General features: G+C 41.3%; 1 non-coding gene across 1 annotated transcript; it reads left to right on the forward strand.

The window, feature by feature from the left end:
- The first annotated feature begins 8,250 nt into the window (after positions 1-8,250).
- Positions 8,251-8,327, forward strand: trnaa-ugc (transfer RNA alanine (anticodon UGC)). The gene has a single exon. It is a non-coding gene; the product is annotated as a tRNA-Ala (tRNA).
- Positions 8,328-9,944: the final 1,617 nt, after the last annotated feature.

Raw genomic sequence — 9,944 nt, forward strand, 5'->3', positions numbered from 1 at the left:
TGGAAAGGCACAATCAATCAAACAGGCAAAACGTCAGTACAGAGACAAAATGGAGTCACAATTCAACGGCTCAGACACATGACATACACTACCGGTCAAAAGTTTTAGAACACCTACTGATTCAAGGGTTTTTCTTTATTTTAACTTTTTTCTACATTGCAGAAGAAGACATGAAGACATGTGAAGACAGCGGTAAAGACATCAAAACTATGAAATAACACATATGGAATCATGTAGTAACCAAAAAGTGTGTCACAAAAAAATATACACTGCTCAAAAAAATAAAGGGAACACTTAAACAACACAATGTAACTCCAAGTCAATCACACTTCTGTGAAATCAAACTGTCCACTTAGGAAGCAACACTGATTGACAATAAATTTCACATGCTGTTGTGCAAATGGAATAGACAAAAGGTGGAAATTATAGGCAATTAGCAAGACACCCCCAATAAAGGAGTGGTTCTGCAGGTGGTGACCACAGACCACTTCTCAGTTCCTATGCTTCCTGGCTGATGTTTTGGTCACTTTTCAATGCTGGCAGTGCTTTCACTCTAGTGGTAGCATGAGACGGKGTCTACAACCCACGCAAGTGGCTCAGGTAGTGCAGCTCATCCAGGATGGCACATCAATGCGAGCTGTGGCAAGAAGGTTTGCTGTGTCTGTCAGCGTAGTGTCCAGAGCATGGAGGCGCTACCAGGAGACAGGCCAGTACATCAGGAGARGTGGAGGAGGCCGTAGGAGGGCAACAACCCAGCAGCAGGACCGCTACCTCCGCCTTTGTGCAAGGAGGAGCACTGCCAGAGCCCTGCAAAATGACCTCCAGCAGGCCACAAATGTGATTTTTTTTTGGCAAACTCCCGCCTGGAGTTTGCCAAAAGGCACCTAAAGACTCTCAGATCATGAGAAACAAGATTCTACGGTCTGATGAAACCAAGATTGAACACTTTGGCCTGAATGCCAAGCATCACATCTTGAGAAAACCTGGTACCATTCTTACGGTGAAGCATGGTGGTGGCAGCACCATGCTGTGGGGATGTTTTTCAGCTGRAGGGACTAGGAAACTAGTCAGGATCGAGGCAAAGATGATCGGAGAAAATGACAGAGAGATCCTTGATGAAAACCTGCTCCAGAGCACTCAGGACCTCAGACTGGGGCAAAGGTTCACCTTTCAACAGGACAACGACCCTAAGCACACAGCCAAGACAAAGCATTTCATGTCTCTGAATGTCTTTGAGTGGCCCAGCCTGAGGACGCACCCTTGTGGAGCACTCCGTGTTGAGGATCAGTGTTCGATGAGGTAATGTTGCCTACCTCCACCACCTGGGAGCAGCCCGTCACGGAGACCATTACCCAGTTGCACAGGGAGGTGTTCAGACCCAGGGCTGTGAGCTGTATTCGGTGAGCAGTATCCTCACATATGCATTCCTTTTGTCCAGGTGGGGCAGTGTGCAGTGCAATGGKGATTGCGTCTTCCGTTGATCTGTCAGGGCGGTAGGCGAATTGGAGAGGGGCGAGTMTATCGGGGAGGGAGGAGGTGATATCGTCTTTGACTAGCCTCTCGAAGCACTTCATGATGACGGAGGTGAGTGCTACTTTCTTGGGCACAGGGATGACAGTGGACATCTTGAAGCAGGTGGGAATAGAGGCCTGAGATACGGAGAGATTGAAAATGTCAGAGAACACGGCTAGAGTTTGGAAAAATGAGCCAGAAATTGTAGTTTTTCTAGGTGGCTCCCATTTTGGCTGTAGTGTTTCCAAGCGCGTGGAAGAGACCGCGTTCTTTGGTATTTTTCTCCGGTAAAGACAATAACGATTCTTAAATGTTATTGMTTATTTACATATTAGGGTACCTAAGGTTTGATTATGAACGTTGTTTGACTTGTTTGGAAAAGTTTATTAGTAACATTTGGGATTCATTTTGTATGCATTTTGATGGAGGGAAACTAGGTGGATTATTGACTGAAGCGCACCAGCTTAACTGAGTTATGGATTTAAAGAAGGACATTATCGAACAAAAGGACCATTTGTGATGTAACTTGGATCTTTTGGAGTGCCAACAGAAGAAGATCTTCAAAGGAAAGGAATTTTTTATATCTCTATTTCTGACTTTCGTGTCGCACATGCCTGGTTGAAATATGTTTTTCATGTGTTTGTATGCGGGGGGCTGTCCTCAGATAATCGCATGGTGTGCTTTCGCCGTAATCTGACACAGCGGCTGGATTAACAAGACGTTAAGCTTTATTTTGATGTATTACACTTGTGATTTTATGAAAGTTAAATATTTATAATACTGTAGTTTGAATTTCACACTCTGCAATTTCACTGGATGTTGGGCAYGTGGGACGGTAGCGTCCCACCTGAAGTTAAAGTTGAATCTGTTTAACCTGAAGTTAAAAAGAAGTTAAAGTTCCAGGGTTCAGGGTCCAATAAGGATCTTTGAGAGCCTTTTTGGTGTTGGCTTGGGGCGGGATGAACACAGCCATGGCGATAAACTCTCTTGGATGGTTTTATAACCAAGTATTCCAAGTCGGTGGAGCAGAAACTCGCAAGTTCCTGTACGTTTCCCTCTTCACACCATGTGTTGTCAGTCATAAAGCAGAGCCCACCACCCTTGCTCCAGCCAGAGAGAGTCCACTTCCTATCCGTTCGAAAAACTGTTAAACCCTGCTGGTTGTATATAATCCATCTGAATGTCAGAAGAAAGCCAAGTCTCAGAAAAACAGAGTTTGTTGCAGGATCTGATGTCCTTCTGGAAGGAGTTCCTCGTTCTGAGTTCGTTACAGTGCCTTACAAAAGTATTCACCCCCCTTGGCGTTTTTCCTATTTTGTTGCATTACAACCTGTAATTTAAATAGATTTTTATTTGGATTTCATGTAATGGACATACACAAAATAGTCAAATGAAATGAAATGAAATGAAATGAAATCAAAAAAATTACTTGTTTAAAAAAATTATAAAAATTTAAAACGGAAAACTGGTGCATATGTATTCACCCCCTTTGTTATGAAGCCCCTAAATAAAATCTGGTGCAACCAATTACCTTCAGAAATCACATAATTAGTTAAATAAAGTCCACCTGTGTGCAATCTAAGTGTCACATGATCTGTCAGATGATCTCAGTATACACACACCTGTTCTGAAAGGCCCCAGAGTCTGCAACACCATAAAGCAAGCGGCACCATGAAGACCAAGGAGCTCTCCAAACAGGTCAGGGATGAAGTTGTAGAGAAGTACAGATCAGGGTTGGGTTATACAAAAATATCCAAAACTTTGAACATCCCACGGAGCACCATTAAATCCATTATAAAAATGTTTTAAGAATATGGCACCACAACAAACCTGCCAAGAGAGGGCAGCCCACCAAAACTCATGGACCAGGCAAGGAAGGCAATTATCAGAGAGGCAACAAAGAGACCAAAGATAACCCRGAAGGAGCTGCAAAGCTCCAAAGCGAAGATTGGAGTATCTGTCCATAGGACCACTTTAAGCCTTACGCTCCACAGAGCTAGGGTTTTCGGAAGAGTGGCCAGAAAAAAAATAAGCAAACATGTTTGGTGTTCGCCAAAAGGCATGCGGGAGACTCCCCAAACATATGGAAGAAGGTACTCGGGTCAGATGAGACTAAAATTGAGCTTTTTGGCCATCAAGGAAAACGCCATGTCTGGCGCAAAACCAACACCTTTCATCACCCTGAGAAGACCATCCCCACAGTGAAGCATGGTGGTGGCAGCATCATGCTGTGGGGATGTTTTTCAATCGGCAAAGACTGGGAAACTGGTCAGAATTGAAGGAATGATGGATGGCACTAAATACACGGAAATTCTTGAGGGAAACCTGTTTCATTCTTCCAGAGATTTGAGACTGGTATGGAGGTTCACCTTCCAGCAGGAGAATGACCCTAAGCTAACTGCTAAAGCAACACTTGAGTGGTTTAAGGTCAAACATTTAAATGTCTTGGAATGGCCTAGTCAAAGRCCAGACCTCAATCCAATTGAGAATCTGTGGTATGACTTAAAGATTGCTGTACACCAGCGGAACCTGTCCAACTTGAAGGAGCTGGATCAGTTTTGTCTCGAAGAATGGGCAAAAATCCCAGTATAGATACATACCCCAAGAAACTTGCAGCTGTAATTGCTGCAAAAGGTGGCTCTACAAAGTATTGACTTTGGGGGGGGGGMGAATATTTTGCATCTTCAAAGTGGTAGGCATGTTGTGTAAATCAAATGTTACAAACCCAATTMTAATTCCAGGTTGTAAGGCAACAAAATGGGAAAAATGCCAAGGGTGGTGAATACTTTCGCAAGCCGCTAAGTTTTTCATTAATGAACAGTAGTATGCTCAGTCATGGAGGACGGGACGCCCGGCGTCTTAATCTCACTAAGAACCCTTCGCTTCCTACTCTCCGTTAGGCCTCCCGAGCAGCTCGGCTCCTCACCGAAAAAGGTAGTCCATTGTTCAGCTGTCTCAGGGAATTCCGAAAGGTCGGTGAGTACCCAGCAATTTGTATTCCAAAATTTCTACCCGGGTGGGTGTAGTAAAGRACGAAACAAACTGATTAAGAACATTTGAGAAAAACGCTAGAAAAACCTGCAATATTTTTCGTTCTCGGTGCATGCTTAGAACTATAAGTGTAACTATAAGTGTCAAATAAATTATATCCAGCTCAGGGCTCCAGCTATGCATGTGGTTTGCTAACTTGCTAGCTAAGTGGCTAGATGTCAATATCAAGTTTCTAGYTTACAGCAGAGACATTCAATCCCTTCCAAATTTTACACTTAGCTAGTTAGCTAGCTAGATTACGAACTAACTGCAATTATCATAAACCATCATTATGAATTTGACCAAGTCAAATTCATGAAAACAGGCATAGGTTTAAATCTGATTTTAAGAAGAGAAATTGTAGAAAAATGGCGGGATGTACGACTTTGTGGTTGTGTTAACTAGTGACGACCACTCTATAGTCATTTAAAGGCATGAATCATGCATTCAGGTTGAGGCTTGCTATKAGCAGGAAGATGGAGCACTCCATGCCAGTAGGTCTTGATATAATTTTTTCCTTTACATTGCATTATACCATTTCAAAAGCTAATACTATACTCATATAAAATGTAAAGAAGCCCTATGCACCATGCAACGGTCTACTCCTGGAGTAACTTCCTGTCTGTGACTGGAGGGTTAGGCAGAAGGCCCTGGGCCAGTGGTAGGTCAGGGGTGAGGGCACTCTCTTTCAAGCACACTCACTACCTCGATCCTTCTCTCTCCAGGTGTTACAGAGACAGACTGATCGAAGGATCTCCAGAGCATTCTGACCAACTAACTTGATGCACTATMTAAACCCCTTTCTCTACAGCAGCCTGCTTGTGTGATGCTAGCATATTATCCAGGATAATATGGATTTACTGGATTTACTGCACTCACTCAAACMCATGCTCTCTCCTCCCTTTAGAAGTSTCCCAGACTTTCATCAAAACTAACATGTGTCCATCCCCCTTTCCTCTAGGTGAGTCASCTGGACTATGGAACTCTAGAGCAGCACATCAACGAACCTGCCACTGTGTTGTCCGCTATCCGCAGACTTTCAATGGCGACATTTTGGGATGACCAAATGCCATAAAGTTTTGTATAAACAGACATTTTTCKTTTTTTATTGTAAGATTCCAAAACAACTTTTTCAAAGCATGTTTGTTATGTCGGTCTTCACATATTTACTAACCGCTGTGATAACATAAACACCTAGACAAATACACGTAAAGGTTTAAAAGGTCAAATATAAATGAGAGAATGCCAAGAGTGTGCAAAGCTGTCATCAAMGCAAAGGGTGGCTACTTTGAAGAATCTCAAATAGAAAATATYTTTAGATTTGTGAAACACTTTTCTGCTTCTACATATTTCCATATGTGTTATTTCATAGTTTTGATGTCTTTACTATTATTCTACAATGTATAAATTATTAAAAATAAAGAAAAACCCTTGAATGAGTAGGTGTGTCCAAATTATTGACTGGCACTGTATATCAGGTGAGTAGACGGACGGTACATAGCAATAAACTTTAGTGACCTATTAACAGAATATATTTACAAAATAATACATATGGGAGCAGTCAGCCTAGTACATCAGGACACACAACTGCAACGCGTTTCAACTACTAGAGTCTTCCTCGGGGAGCGTTGTATGTACATACAACGTATTCTTTAGTAAATATWTTCTGTTAAAAGTTCACTAAAGTTTATTGTTAGGTACCGGCTACCTACTCGTATTAATGTATATCATACAGGTGTCTCAACTAAAATATATATCCCAGACAAGYTTAAAGAATGGGACAAAGTGAATATAAATTGGTGCTTGCATCCGTASCAGTTTGTACGAATTTGAGTGGTTACATAAAATACATGTTGACAGAATGGCTGCGAGACAGAGACTGTTGCTGTACTCCCAGGTAAGGCCCTTGCTTCCAAGACCACTGAAAATCTCCAGTAATCAGTCAGGGAGCTTGAAGAAGATGTGTGTCACCATCCAAGCCCATGTCACAGCATGCAGTGGCCTGATGGGGAGATGACAAATGCATTATGTACCTTTCATCCCCAAAGCCATGTTCACTACATGTTGCTGAACAATTAAACTATTTTGTTAGTGTCATTGATATGGAAATTCATATAGAAATATTCAGTTCATAAGCATCGACTGTAATACCTTTAGGGTCCTATGGTGAAAGACTGCTGTGGAAGGTWTTGGGCAACAGCTTTCTTCTCGGGCCAGTATTTGCAGAGCTTCTTCAGAGTAGMAATAGTGATCTAGGACCAGCTCCCATTATGATATATAAGGCAAAACTGATCCTAAAATCAGTACTCATACTCTGGGATGCTTGTGAATACGGGCTCGGGTCTGTCTGCATGCTGCTTTCTAGGGATCTACCTCCCTCTTCATCTGAAATGCAACACCATAAACATGAATAAGAGTTAGCCTAGTCAGTCAGTAACTTAGTTAACTAATGAAACACTTAAGGAAATGTGCACAAGCCTATTCAGCCACATTATACCAAAACAACAGCCTATTCTCAGTGAAATCAAGAGGGGCATTTTTCTTGCCAACTTTTTCAGTCAGRGGTGCATCAACAAACAGGCAGGGGAACTAAGTAGTTTGGAAAAAAGTGTTTACAATAGTCAGTATTATAGCAGGCAAATATATAGTTGATATTTTCTAGAAACGTAGCTACAGTCCACTTACAGTGGTGGTGGTGAACTGATGGTGGGAGTTAGGTAACGTTAGCTAACGTTCCCCCAGCAGTTTCAATCTAGCTAGCTAATGGCATTTTTACCAACTTTATCAATCAGATGGATAGCTTAGCAAGTATAGTTATTTATTTCCCCCTCGCATCTAAAGCTGCCTGATACAACTTGCCAGTTGCTAGGACGAATAAATCAGAAGCCAGCTAGAAATGTCAAGTTCATGCCTTTTACCAACAAAAAACATGTACACGCATATAAGAGACAATTACATTCAAGCAGATCTTTTGAGTTTTATTGTAGGACTTCAGGCCGAAGAGTAATAGCTACTTATTTTGTAGAACCTGTGTCTTCACCAGATGTTATCCCCAGTCAGCTCCAGAGTCTCCACCAACGAACGTCACGGGCAAAATCACAGGCTGTGTTTTACACTTGAGGGGGCGTTGCATACTAGCACTCATGCGTCACACATTTTTTCTTTAGTTGTCCGAAAAAAAGATAAAGCTATGTTTTTTAGTATTGCCACAAGGGGTGTACATTCAATTTATTTTGGGACATTTAACTTGCAACATGGCCTTTAAAACAGCAATCAAACCCACCCCACAACTTACGCCATCCAAATCATGTTACGCTAATAACGTTACACAGTGAAACAGGTTTATGAYATTACAACCTTCCCAGAACCTTGGATCTGTATGCGTGCTAAAAAATAACATGAAAAGGACTTTATTCTGAGAAATGTGTATTAGTCACTCACATTTTTTAAAAGCCGAGCTCGCATTCCATCCTGAAGGTCATTGGTGGATAATATTGATGAATGCAGATAGGAAAAATGTGGTGCGGTTTGGTGTGAGGCCCCTTAAGGAATGAGGAACAATTCTGAATAATGGCCAGTTATCCTAAAGAGACATCTTGTTGGTTAATATTGATAAAGCGAAGGGCATTTGTTTAAAGAGTTCACAGGAAGCGGCCGGCTTCTTCCAGTCCCAATTACAGATAGAGCCAGTCCTTGTTTAGGGCAGCCGGTCCCGTGTGGCTCAGTTGGTAGAGCATGGCGCTTGCAACGCCATGGTTGTGGGTTCAATTCCCACGGGGGGACCAGGATGAATATGTATGAACTTTCCAATTTGTAAGTCGCTCTGGATAAGAGCGTCTGCTAAATGACTTAAATGTAAATGTAAATGTTTAGCTGACACTAAATGCCTCTCGGGGAGAGGACACAATTTCCTGCAGTGAAGATTAATTTGTTATAATTTCATATTTATCTATTGGAGGAGGCTGAATTATCAGACGGTGCTAAATTGAAAGACAGCCAAGCGTTCGACGGAGTCAGCAGGAAAAAAAGAAGCTCTGATGACACATGAAGAGAAAATGAAAGCATTTTGGAAAAGTTGATGTAAGGACAGTTTTAATTTACTGAGTCAGAGAAGATATGCTTACTCATTGAAAAAGCCAAGACCCCTTAAATCTAAAATGCTGATAGGCAAATTCTAATTAAAATTAGGGCAAAATGGCTTTGATATGCGTGGTACGGCTAAGTCAAAGGGTTTATGCTTATACTTGTGCAGGAAAATTTGTATTAAACATGTTAAATGTTTTAGCATCCAAATTACAACTACGATGACTTGAGAAACGTGAACTAATGCATTAGTCTTCAGGGGACGGCATGGTCATTCTGCAACCACAGAGGGACTTTTACTGCTAATGCAATTTAAATGACTGAGGGTAACAGGGATACGTCAATGTGTTACAAATGGAAAGTGAAAGGCACAAGTGAACTTCATCGTTTTGTGTGTGGTTGGGGAAGTAATGTTGTAAATTGTTTGTGAGAGTTATCCAAGACAGACTGGGGTGATAATACTGATGGAGAGAGAGGGTTTTGTTGGAAGAGTGGCTGTTGTCAGTAGGTCTTGAAATTTACCACAAATTACACATTTTAAAATCTGRGTGTGCGTGCATATGTGCATGTGTTCCTATGAATGATTATTCCCCCACAAAATATCATAACATTTTKATTCTAAATCAACATCCAAATATTTAGCAGACATCATTGTGGGTGTAGCAAAATGCTTGTGTTCCTAGCTCCAACAGAGCAGTAATATCTAACAATACACAACAAGTAAAATAATTAATTACGAAATATAGACATTTTAGGACGATCAATGTCAGAGTCCGAAGTATGTATTTATATATAGTACCAGTCAAAAGTTTGGACACACCTAATCATTRCAGTGTTTCTCTTTATTTTTACTATTTTCTACATTGTAGAATAATAGTGAAGACATCAAAACTATGAAATAACACATTTGGAATCATGTAGCAATTAAAAAAATGTTAAACAAATCAATATATGTTATATTTGAGATTSTTCAAAGTAGCTACTGTTTGCCTTATGACAGCTTGGCTTTCTCTCATCCAGCTTGTTCAGTTGTGTTGTAACAAGGTAGGGGGGTATACAGAAGATAGCACTATTTAGTAAAAGACCAAGTCCATATAATGGCAAGAACAGCTCAATTAATCAAAGAGAAGCGACCCAGAGGTTTTTGTCCGCCTCTGGGTGTGTGCCAGCTGTAAAACCTTTTGAGGATCAGAGAATCTTTTTTCTCATGGTCTGAGATTATGTCCCTTTTACTGAGGAGTGGCTTCCGTCTGGCCACTCTACCATAAAGGCCTGATTGGTGGAGCGCTGCAGAGATAGGTGTCTTTCTGGAAGGTTCT

The sequence above is a fragment of the Salvelinus sp. IW2-2015 genome, linkage group LG17, assembly GCF_002910315.2.
Source record: "Salvelinus sp. IW2-2015 linkage group LG17, ASM291031v2, whole genome shotgun sequence".
NCBI lineage: Eukaryota > Metazoa > Chordata > Actinopteri > Salmoniformes > Salmonidae > Salvelinus > Salvelinus sp. IW2-2015.